The following is a 13,192-nucleotide window of genomic DNA, read 5'->3' on the forward strand; positions in this document are numbered from 1 at the left end:
CTGCTGATCAATGCCATTTGGACAGCCTGTCCCAGCCCCTACTGCCTGCACCGGCTCTGGGAGTGGTCCACGTGAGCAAGACATCACCCTGCTCCAGAAACTCCCACTCCTGCGAGAAACACCGGGAGTTCAATTCCAATGTTCTCTGCAAATAATAAGTGTGTGTGGGGGGGGTGCGGGCGGGTAGGGGAAGCACAGTGATTTTCAGGGACTGGGAGATCCAACAATCCCTCCCAGCCCTGATCTGTGTATGACTAATGTCTTGGTCCACATGCTCAAGGTTACATACGAGAACACAGCTCGTATTCATTTGTTTTGATTTATTTTGTGTGTGTTTTCCAATTACTAGCTCAAGCACCCCATGCCTGAACAACAGGGATCTTGGCTCTCTTTCTGCAGCCCCAGCCCCATTTGTCCGGGTGCCCTGGGAATCAGAAGGCCCAGAAGGCCCAGTCCCCGTCTACGTGAGCAAACAGAAGAGCCCTGGAATTTGGCCAGTGCACTGTCGCTGTCAGTTTCCTTTGTACCCTAGCGGGATTGTTGAGGATGGGTCCATGGTTAGCAGGATGTCCTTGCTGATCCAGGTCCCTGCCCACACCACTGTCATGTCCAGGGTGACCTCCAAAATAATTCTTTGCAGGTCATACTCCCTCTCCAGCCTGCAGAGCCGACCACTGTGTTGGGAATGCAGGGCCAGAGGTGCCTTCAGCAGTGCCAACCACAAGCTTTGGTGGACCAGACCTCCCTGGGAATCCCGAAACCATGTGGTGACTCAGGGCCCCAGGAAAGACTCCCTATTTCCTAAAAGAGTCTTATTTGCAGGGAGCTGGCCACCTCTTTGGCCATCGGAACTTGGTTGGGAGCACTTTACTTTGCACTTAGGGGGATAAGGATGGCATCACTGTTTTCCCTCTCAGAAGGCCATGGACTTCTTAGGGAATGGATCTCTCTTCTCCCAGCAATCAGATCTGCATGCAAAGAAATTCCAGGTCTTATTATGCCCTTGTACGGGAACAATGGGTATCTACTTATTAATATTTGTGTAGATGGGGAGTAGGGACTTTCAAGTGCCTGTTCCCTAAGTAGTGATGGGCTGAGCCAAGGTGATCTACAGAACCTAGTAGTAGATTTAGGACAGGCTGGCCTCACTGGTTAGTACCCTCACCTCTACCTTAACAGGATTGTGCAACAGGGATATATAACACCATGGCTTGTGATGCCCTTAATCCTGTAAACTGTCCCCCTATAATTAACCCTGCATTTACCCAAGCCTCGTTTCTCCAGATGAGTCTTTAAAACCAGTTCAAATGCCACCCCCATTATCCTGGAAGAGGTAGTCTAGACCAGTGGTTGGCAAACTCATTAGTCAACAGAGCCAAATATCAACAATGATTGAAATTTCTTTTGAGAGCCAAATTTTTTAAACTTAAACTATATAGGTAGGTACATTGTTATTAACTTAATTAGGGTACTCCTAAGCTGGCCTTTGCTAAGAACGTCCTCAATCTGATTTAGGTACGTTCACTGAGGTCGACCCCTTCCAACTCTCCTATCCACACTTGTCTTGTATACTTGTTTCGTCTATCTCCTTTCGTTCATCCTCCCTATATGTCCAAACCATCTCAACATACCTTTCTCAATCCTCGACACTACATCTTCTTTCACTCCACAACGTTCCCTAAAATTAACTTAATAAACTTTACTTAAAGTTTTAAGTCAACTTCGCACTGTACGTGCGCGCCTGCACGTGGTACTTTGTGGAAGAGCCACACTCAAGGGGCCAAAGAGCCGCATGTGGCTCGCGAGCCATGGTTTGCCGACCGCTGGTCTAGACCCAACACAAACTGCCTCAGGGTGGTTTGTATGCACTTACTAGGGTGGCCATAACAACGTGCCTTAAACAACAGAAATCTGTTTCCTCACAGTTCTGGAGGCTGGAAGTCTGAGACCAAGATGACAGTAGGATGGGTTTCCTCAGAGGCCTCTCTCCTTAGCTTATAGACGGCCATCTTTCCCCTGTATCTTCACATAGGCTTCCTTCTGTGTGGGTCTGTGTCCTAATCTCCTCTTTTTATAAGGATATCAGTCGTGTTGGACTAGGATCCACCCATATGACCTCGTTTTACCTAAATTACTGGAATGAAAATCCAGGAGGGCGGGGACTTATGTCTGGTACATGACAGGGGCTCAATAACTATTATTTCATGAATGAATGAATGAATGAATGAATGAATGAATTCATCTCTTGGGAGCCTATCGGCTTATACCTTGTAGTGTGATGGTCATTTCTGGGCATAACTCACCTCCACCATCTGGAAGATGCTTTTATGTGGGCTCTTGTCTGTTGTTTCTAGGTAGACAGTCCTCACAGCCCTCTGACTGGGCCTTGGCCAGGTGAACTAGGAGAAGGTGAGAACGTAGGCTCCACTTGGCTCCTTTGCTAGTTACTAGCCAACTGCCTCTGAGCCTTCCAGTCAGTCCCTATAAGCCTCAGCTCCCCTTCTGTGAAACTGACACAGCCCCCAGTCACAGGGCCCTTCAGAGGTCTGGCTGAGATGGTTATGTGAGTGTCTTTTGTAAACTCTGAAGTGCTATACAAATGTTAGCGGTCGTTCTCCGGTGTTTTGTAGCTGTGCTTTTTCTAGTTACTGTAAATTACCCCCAAAACTTAGTGTATCAAACCAATAATGAAATTATTTTGCTCTTGAGCCTGCAATCAATCAGGACTCGGCAGGGGTAGCTCATCTCTGCTCCACGCAGTGTTCATGGGGCGGCTCCAAAGCTGGCTCACTCCGGGGTCCACAGAGCCTCGCTCACTCACAGCTGAGATCTCAGTGGCTGTCAGCCACACCACCCCCACGTGGCTTCCCCATTGGGTCTGTGCTTCTTACAACAAGGTGACTGGATTCTAATATGGAACATCCTGGAGAGAGCCATGCGAGGCCATATTGCCTTTTAAGACCCAACCTTGTGGCATCCCTTCCTCAGTATTCTATTAACTAAGCACTGGCAAAGGCTCATGGGTAGGGGAAACAGACTCTGCCTTTTGAGGGGAAGTGCAATGTTCTGGAAGAATATGTGGGCCTGGAAACACGGCTGTGGCCATTTTTGATACATCATCCTCGATACATTTTTTGAATGAATGAACCTTTCCTTAGTGCCTTTCAGCATTACTCAAGCTTCCCATGGCTCAGCCTCAGGCTGTAGATCTTTCCTAACTTGCTGCCTCAATTAAAATTTATGCACCCTCATCTCAATCTACCGTAGCCGTGTTTTGCAAAAGAAGGGTGGGGATAATAGATTAATAGATAAACTAATTCCTGGCACTGGCTTAGCTAGGGAGCTCCTCTTAGGTTGTAAAAGGCGACCCCTCTTGTATAGCTAACATATCCAGAAGGTCCACCCCTGGGAACCTTAAAGTGAGGAGTGGACCAGATCTGGGACGGGGAGCAGGTGGTGGTGTGGGTGATTGGCAAGCCTTTCTCAGGCTCCAGCCCAGTCAGCCACCTGGCCTTTGCAGAGATGAAATCCTTTCCACCCACACCATCCACTCCTTCCCCCTGCACTTTGTCCCCTGCCACTTCCCTCTGCTTGACATTTGGTGACGGGGAAGCCCCCAGGCTTAGAAGGGTAACCCTCTGGCCTGAATTAATTATGAGCCTGGCATCATTAGTCCACCATGGTTCCAGAGACTGGTAAGGGGGACCTGGGCCAAGGTGAGGAGTCCCCAAAGGCCGCTTAGAGATCAAGTGTTCAATAAGCAAACCAGGCCTCTGCAGGAACCACCAGAGAACATTAACCCTCTGGTCCCAAAACATGTTGTTTTCCGCGTGTCCCTCTGATTCACCGCATTTGTTCTCTGACTCATTAGGTCTGTGTTGTCCTTAATTGTATCCTGCAATGATGATGAAATATCAGCCTCTTTATTTTTTCATAATGTTCCCCCTGGCTAGGCGTGTCCAGCTTATACCAGAGTTCAAGGGGCAGCCACAGGGAGAGCGCCTCTCCTATGTTCTCTCTCTCTCTCTCTCTCTCTCTCTCTCTCTCTCTCTCTCTCTCTCTCTCTCTTCTCCCTCCCCCCCCCCCCACCGTCACTTCTTCAGGATAAAGCCCCTCTCCTTAACCTGACATAGGAAGGGCTCTGAGGTCGCACCTGCTGGGTATCCAGCTTCAACTCTGGCAACCCTCCCTTTTATACCAAGACAGACTGAGCTTCCTTCCATTCCTTAAATGCTCCATGTTCTCTTGCACAGCCACCGTTCACACGCTTCCCTCTACCCACACCATTCTTCCCTTCCTCCTCGACCTGCGGCTCTCAGTCTAGAAGGCATGTTTCAGGGCAGCCTCCCTTGAATCTTAGATGATGCTAGTTAACTATTTATACATTTTCTTTCTTTTTTAATATATTTTTATTTATTTCAGAGAGAAGGGGAGGGAGATAGAGAGAGAGAGAAACATCAGTGATGAGAGAGAATCATTGATTGGCTGCCTCCTGCACACTGGGGATTGAGCCTGAAACCTGGCATATGCCCCGACCAGGATCGAACCCTGACCTCCTGGTTCATAGGTTGATGCTCAACCACTGAGCTCCACCGATCAGCTGGGCTCTGTTGCACATTTTCTTTGCACGCTGCACTTCCCTCATATAACTCTCTGCTGGGGTAACTGTACTTACCTGAGTGGTAGCTGTCTGCCCTCTCCCCGCACTGGAAGCTCAGTGAGGGCAGAGCTCACGTGACTTATTCATCACGGCATGCCCAGGGCACCCTGAGCTCAGCATGAATGAATGAGGCTGGGGCAGAAATGGCACTCCTGAGTGGGGCCAGCTCACTACTGATTCCCTGGTACCTAACCATGTCTGGCACACGGTGGGCATTTAATAAATATTTCTTGGATCAAACGAATGAGTCCAACCTAAGAGGCTCCTGCTACCGATGCCAACAAGCTACTCAGTCTCAGAGAGGCGGGTGGTTTACTCAAAGCCCCAGAGCAAGTGACTATCAGAGCCGCGGTGGAATGCAGTTCTCTTGGATCTTTATGCTACTGTGTGCTTCCTCCGGCCAGCATAGCTGAAAGATGGGCATGAGAAGTGGGTGCTTCCCACCCTTTGGCTGAGTCCGGGCATAAAACAACTCCTCCTCCTCCTTCCTCAGCATGTAACTCAGCAGCTCCTGCATGGGGAAGCCCCCTCTGCCCACTCTACCTCGTTGGCCACCCGCTCTTGGTGTCCCCACCCTTGCTACATGGATCTCTATCACAGCAGCTACCGTGGGACATTGAATCTCTGCTCATCTGCCTTCCCTTTGGGACTTTATGTTCTTGAAGAGCAAGGACTACATGTTTTGGGGGTTTTCTCTTCTCTGCATCTCTACTATTTAATACAGGGCCTGAGTAGGTGCTCAGTCAATGTTTGTAGAATTACTACACACCTTGGAGTATAATTTCTAAGTGCTACAAGAATCACAGGACTCATGGTGCCTTTTAAACTAATCTTTACTTCCAAAATAATCTAATACTTAATTCAGAGAACTTTTGAAGATGCTGTAAAACAGAAAAAAATATTTACTAACATGTATTGAGCATGTATTGCATAGGACGCATCTTGCATGCATTATTTCCTATCAATCCTTTGAGGAGGACATATTATTCGCCCCAGTTGATGAGTGAAGGAACCGAGGCTTGGAAATGAATGTATGTTGCCCAAGCTCATTCAACAACAAGCGGTGATGCTAGGATACGGAGCCAGGTAACCTGACCTTGGAGCTGGTGCTCTCAACTCTGCTAAACCTTATCTATCCTTGAGACATTCTCAATGAGATGCAGCCAAGAAGCAGGGTGGCTTTTTGGATTTGGTTAACAGAGAGGGACCTCTGAGAGTCTTCGGAGAAAGCACACAAGTCCTATCCTAGCAGGACATGTGGGTTTGCAGCACTGGTCTGATTGCTGCCTGTGATATTCAGGACAATTTTGCAAGCAGGCTGCCTCTCCGTGCTCGAACACTGGGTCAGACCTTCCAGGGCTGCTGTTAGGGTTTTCTCAACCTGGACAGGCCCCTTGTTTTGGACGCCACTGTAACTAGTGCATAAGAATTCTTGGATTTACCACATTTTCGCCGAGTAGTCTCCTTATCTGTTCGCCCCACACAGCCCTCATCTCCCTTGACCTCTGAGTGTAAATGCTTTAAGGTCAGGCACTGATTTTAATCATCTTTATGTCCCTAGCACATCACACAGTGCCAGCATAGCAGATGCTCAATAAAATGATCAATGAATTAAGTTACAATTGCTCAGCTAAATCAGAGCCAAAGCAGCAGAATGCACTTTGCTTTGCATGCAAAGAGGCAAGGATTTATTGAATCTGGCACTGTGGGTATAAAAGTGAACCTGGGTATAAAAGTGAACAGAATTATAGGGCACCTGGGTATAAAAGTGAACAGAATTAACAATTTAGTGCAGAGGAGGCATCTAGTTAGACAAGTAAGCAGACAAATATACCACACAGAGCACGGGCATCTAGTCCAATAGAGAGGTAGAAACATGGAGTGAAGCATTTATTTTACCTTTAGGAGTTATTGTGCCTTTGTTGTTTACTAGTCATGGGGCAGGTTACCTAGACTCACCCACTCTCTCCCTCGGTCACCACCCTGGCCAATAGCATCCAATGGCATGTGGGCCACCTGAGGCTGGAGATGAAGCCCCGAAACGCAGCTCATTCTCACCAGAACGAAACAGGCCCAGCTGATGACCAACCTAGGACCTCACACCCAGGAATGTTTGTTTGCAGAATTAACTGGGGCTCAACCCCACCAGCACAGCTGGATAAGGCGCTAGACTAGTGATGTGCCCATGACCCAACTGGTGCGTAAGAATGTGTGGTTCGTGTTTTACACAAAGACACCTGGCAGGAGGGTCAAGCAGGAGGAGAAATTCAACTTGGGTTTGGATTAACAAGCTGAGTGCCTAGCTCAAAGCTGTGTTTGGCCAGAGGAAAGCATCATTGGCCCGGCTACCCTCTGCCTTTATCTCCAGGGGGGCACCCTGCTCTTAAAGATGCTCTATAGACCACAGAGGCCCTGCCCAGGCTCCAGCAAGCCAGCTGGTTGGCTGGGTGGTGGGGTACCAGGAAAGAACACAAAACAGATAAAGGACACCCTCCCGAGTTAGAGAGCTTGGCCGGAGGCCTGGGTGAGGCACCCATGCCAAATGGACCGGCCTTCAGTGTCCAAAACCTGCTTGTTTGGGGGTGAGGTGTCAGCCTCATCTCGGGTCCTTCCCATCACCCCCACATCACCTTGAGCTCCGAAGCATCTAGGGAAAACCTGAACCTGACCCCCTTCCCACCCACACCCCTTCAAACCTCTGGCTACTGTCTCCTTTTTAAAAAATAACCCCCAGGGCGTGTTCCACGTGCTGCGGATATGAGCACCAGTGCAACCCACTCCATCAGCACAGGGCGTCCACATTTCAAAGGGGAGCCGGAGGAGGGCCAGCGATTTCTGGGTGCCATGCAGATCTCTCCCAAGCTCTGATCTATGGATTGTTTTTATTTCCTCCTTTGAACTCTTCCCATCCCACTGACAGAGATACTGAATTAAGCCACAGACAAGTTGGAGACAATGCGGGGGTGGGGGAGGGAGTCTCCCTCCCTCCTTCTATTCCCCTCCTTTCTCCTCCCTGAAATTTGCAGACATCTGCTAGCTGGAGCCCAGCGCTGGACACATAAAGAAGAGCTGGCAGGAGAGTGATGGACAACCCTGGCCCTCGCGAGTGACTGGCGTGAACCTCCAAGGGGAGACCCCGTGCATGACGACGGAGCCCTTTGTTTTACACCCCTCGGCCGAGGTGCCGGGGCCAGGCTGAAGATTTAACCAAATTATAACGAATGATGCTCAGCAGCGCTGCGCCTCTAATTAGAACAAGTCGCACAGACATATTGTCTCCCTGGTTTCCTCTGTTCCATTTCTCGCGCGCTCTTTCTCTGCGCAGAACACATGGGCCCCATTAAACATTCTAGTATTTAATGTGGTTCCCTTCAATTACTTCTCAAGTTTTCGAGTTCCATTTAGAATTGGATTGTACTCTTTGGACTGTGGTTTTGATTTGGGGCATCGTGCATTTCGTAACCGCTCTTTTTCTCCACCTAGTGGAGACGGGGGACACCCGAGCAGGGGGGGTGCAGGAGACAGGCAGCAAAACCTGCACCAACCGGAAGGGGGGGTCCCCAGGACCCCGATTAACCGGAGGCCTGCTTTGTACTTGTCTTGGAGAGGAAACAAGAACTGAGCACAAGGGTAAGCTGGACATTGTTGATTTTATGGCCCTCGGCCCGATCACCGCATCCCCAGCACCATAAAAGGGGGTGAGGACCTTTTAGGTGGATCCTAATTTATACTGAGAGGAAGAGGAAAACAAGCAAACACTTCCTGGGTCCATCCTGGGGTTCGGTCCAGAAAGAGCCGGTATCTGACTTCACTTAAGATGATCAAGGGCCTCAATTTCTGCAAATTCACCGTCTGCAGAAAAGGACTTTCCTCCCACACCAAACCTGGACAGAGGACTCACCGGCTTTACAGAGGCTGGCAACGTACACAGAAATGAAAAGCACAGTTCGAGGACTGCAGTTCCATCTTCCCTGAGCCTTTGCACGTCACATTTTACCTTGAGTGTCTGCATAGAGGCCTTAGATATACACACCCACACCCAAGATAGGGATCTACAGGGAGAAAGGATTCCGGGGGAAGATACCATCGACCACAGAGGCTGGCTGGGCGTGTGTGAAGACAGATGTCTCATCCTGCGTGCGCTCTCAAGAGCAATTTAGAGTTCTCTGGGTTAGGAATACTCCGGGTGAAACCTTTGAATTGAAAGGGCTTTTGAGGTCCCCTGCCCCTAGCCCCACCCTATTATCCCATGCCAGGAAGTCCTCTGATGCATGCCTGCGAGTGGCCACATGGTCTCTGCCGACAAGGACACCCTGGCTTTCCATCAAAGCCTATGGCATCTGAGCATGCTCCAAGGCATGTCACGGAGTCGGGAATCCATCCATGCAACCTCGGGAAAGACATTCAGCTTCTCTCACATCCCACTCATTCAGCGAATATTTACCAGGAAATGTTCTAGGCACTGGGGATAGACATATCCGTATATAATTTTATGATCATCCTATATAATAAAACCCTAATATGCAAATCAACTGAATGGCAGAACAACTGGTCGCTATGACACACACTGACCATCAGGGGGCAGACGCTCAATGCAGGAGCTGCCCCCTGGTGGTCAGTGCGCTCCCACAGGCAGAGCACGGCTCAGCCAGAAGCCAGGCTCATGGCTGGTGAGCACAGAAGCGATGGCGGAAGCCTCTTCTGCCTCCGCAGCAGCACTAAGGACCCGTGGGGAGTGGGCCTAAGCCGGCAGGTGAACATCCCCTGAGGGGTCCTGGACTGTGAGAGTGTACAGGCCAGGCTGAGGGACCCCCTCCTCCAGTGCATGAATGTCATGCACCAGGCCTCTAGTTTCAAATAATTACCTTATCACTGGCACGGAAGCAATGGCTCACCTCACAAATAAGCTCATGTTTTTTAAACTCATACGTGAAGTAATATAGCTGAAATTCTTTCTCTTGATTATAATGATCAGAAAAGTTTTCTTTATATGTATGTACATTAGCTTCCCTTTAGCTTCTACCATTTGGTTTAGTCCTACCTCAGAGACTGGACCAACTTCCTGATCTTGCAAGCGCTCCTCACATCAAACAATGTCTGGGACTTTCTCCATCTTAAACAGCCCATCTCTGAGTACACTTTAATTTGTCAATGCCCTGCTCAAAATCTGGTGCCCAAAACTGAACACGATACCCTAGATGTCACCTGACCAAGTATATAATGAGACCACTCCTCCCCCAGAGTACTGGATTTCTATTAATTCTTCTTTTTCACGTTGTGTTGGATTGTTAGCAATCACATCACACTGTTGGCTTACTCTAAACTGGTGGTCATTTGAAGGCCTCAGATATTTTTCACAAGATTTCCTGCCAAAGCAATCTCTCCCACTCTATGTTTTTGCCATTTGTTGTTTTTTTTTGCACGTAAATGCCAGGCTTTACATTTAGGCCTGCTAAGTTGTATCTTATTGTTTTTGACCCAGCATTCCAACCTGTCAGGATCCCTCTGCGTCCTCATTCTGTCACCTCTAGTATTAACTCTCCCTCCCAGATTTGTGACATCTACACCTTTGATCAGTATGCCTCCTGAGTTTTCATCTAGTGATAAATCAGACATGATCAAGGATGGGGCCCTAAGAACTCAGCAGAAACACTCTCTGAAGGTTGACATCCATTGTCATGAGTTGGAAACGGCCCCTCTAAGAAGTGAGGAAATGGAACACAGGAGCAGGGCTCTCTACACACCCACCCATGGGACTGCCTGACTCTCCCTCTACCTCCTCAGCTGCTTCTGCCTTCTTGTTCCTCCTTCCTGAAACCTGCCTCTTCGTCTGCTTCCACCTCTCTAGGTCTTCCTGATGACCCTTTACATGTCTGCTCCCTTCCTGTGTCCACTTGATCCTCCCAGCTTTACTCGAGGCCTCTGAGCAACAAGCTTAAGGTTTGCTGGCACTTGTCCTGCCCATCCCAAGGGCTGTCTCACCCAGAGTGTCAGACTTTCACTCCCAGCCAAGCTCAGGCCAATGTGTGACTTCTCTCTCCACCACCCTCACTGAGTTTAGCACATGAGCTGTGACATCCATCCAATACTCAACACTCTTTGAATTCAGCTGTTGAGCCAGCTGCAAATACATAAAACCACTGCTTGCATCCAACCCACATTTCACCATCTTAGCCACAAGGAAACCATGAGAGGAACTGTTAACCCTAAGCTGAAATCAAGACCTGCAATGTTTATGGCATACACCTGATTCGCAAACATAGTAACCTTATCAAAAGAGGAAATGAGGTTAGTTTGGAATAACTTGTACTCAATGAAGTCATTTTGCGTTCAACTGACCACTGCATTCCTTCCTAAATGCTCACCCACCATCTGCTTCTTAATCCATTCTGCTTCCCTGTTGTCAAGGATCTACCTCAAATTCACTTGTCTGGAGTTTCCAGTAACGATCTTTTTTTCCCCTTTATGAAAATCAGGGTAATCTCTGCCCAGTTCCTGCTTCTGGCACCACCTTCTATTCCCCACAATTACTTAAAAGTTACTGACAGTGGCTTTCCAATCCCACCGGAAAGTTCTTTCCACACCTCGGGATGTGAGTTATTGGGTCAGATATTTAGATCCATTTGAACCAGCTTCTTATCCCCTTCTTATCTAATCTCCTCACCTTTCTTGAGCTCTGAGCCAGTCAAAAGGTCTTGGGCTGCAGGGAGAAGAAACCCCAGGTTCAACTGGCTTAAACAATAAGCAGAATGGAGTCTTTAATAAAATTACAAGTGCTGGGTAGAGGGACTTCAGGATTGGTTACTTCGGTAGTTCGATTACATATTCAAGGATACCTCTCTACCTGTCTACTCTGCCATCCTCAGGTAGTCAATTTAATTCTCTCATGGTTGCAAGACGTGTTACATTTCCAACAATCTCATGCAAACCTGACAATGTCTGGCAGTTAAGAAGGACCGGTGGTTCCATATCTCTTTTTAGAAGCAAGGACACATTTTCAGAAACCCTGGCAGACCAGTTCTCACATCTCATTGATCATAAGTAAGTCTCTTGCCTATCCTTAAACAGCCAATAATGGGGAGAATGGAACAAAAACTGACTTGGACTACACGGAATGTATCCTCAGATGCGGTGGTGGTGGGGAGGGGTGCTGACAGAAAAAAAAAATCAGTCATCTGCCAACGAGGAGGGAGGAAGTGGCCACTGGATGGGCTATCATTGTCTCTATTTAGTGTTTGTTCTTCCCTTTCTAGTTTGACATCCTTGATGAAAAATTATATCTTCAACTTTTATTTTACTTTCTCTGTCTTTTTAGCTAACATTATTTCCTCTTGCCCAAGCAATGGATTTACACTTGCACCATTTTTCCTTCACTAAACAGAGTTCCAAAGACCTCTTATTGTCCTCAGAATATCTCCCTCTTCAAATCTGAGTTTACTCTGAGCCTTAGCCTCATTGTCACTATTTCCACAGACCCATTCTACTCTAGTGCCTATCTTTAGGGTCCTTCAAGCCATATGAGTTTTTTTGAAGTTGAAGTTCATCATAGAGCAACTTGCATGGCTCCAGTGTGGCTTTAGTCACTTTTCTCCTTTCTTTTTCTCCTCATTGGGATTAACTCTGACTATAGTGTTATAATGTTTTTTTTTTCTAGAAACAGTCTACCTTCCTTTGTGAGGTCATTTGCTACTGGACCAGACTTCTCTATGAACATTCAAAATGTGTTATGATGAACATCACTATGTTGACCCAGGGACCCTATTTTCTTTGTGGAACTTCTTACCCATCATCCCTAACCCAACCTCCATCAGAGGGTGAAAAAGTGACCCAGGCTAGGTCATATCACAGTATGGGATCCATCTTGCAATGGATCCATCTTGCAATAGTGATTAGTCTAGAGGTGGACATAAGACCCAGCAAGGCCAACTACAGAGATCTGGCTTGGGTTGAAAAATTGAGGTTGAGAGAGATAAGAGTTAAGAATTTTCCACCTGAGTTATAAATCTGAAATTGTAGGCAACTGCCTTTCCCATCTGTCTGCAGATACCAAAATATGGAGCCAAGGGATGAAGCAAGAGAGATAAAAGTAGCCTAATTGCCTGGTTTGAGCTCCTGATGACAGCACTGCCCGAAACCAATCACCCTTGGTCTTCCCAGGCACTAAGGCCAATTTATTCCCTTCTTTCAAATGCCAGCAAAAGTACCCTGACTGATATGTTTATGCTCCTAATATCTGAGGCACATATTTAACTGTGGCCAGTGTCCTTTCTTTGCTGCTACAGCCTCCAAGATGACAAAACCTCCTTCCCAAGTTCCCCATGATTCCCATAGGAACAGCAAGTTCATCCCTCAGTGAACAAAAAACAAAGGGACAGTTCTCTTCCTTCTCTCCTTCATCAGTTCAGAGACAATATTATTTACTGAGCAAATGAAAAGGCTTTTGCAAAACACTGGACTTTGAAGATAACAAGACCTCCACCCCAGCAGATGACTGGAAAGTTGGAAGTTCTCATGATTTCTTTGCCCTGTGTC

Source organism: Myotis nattereri (genome assembly GCF_964212035.1).
Source record: "Myotis nattereri genome assembly, chromosome: 16".
Taxonomy (NCBI): Eukaryota; Metazoa; Chordata; class Mammalia; order Chiroptera; family Vespertilionidae; genus Myotis; species Myotis nattereri.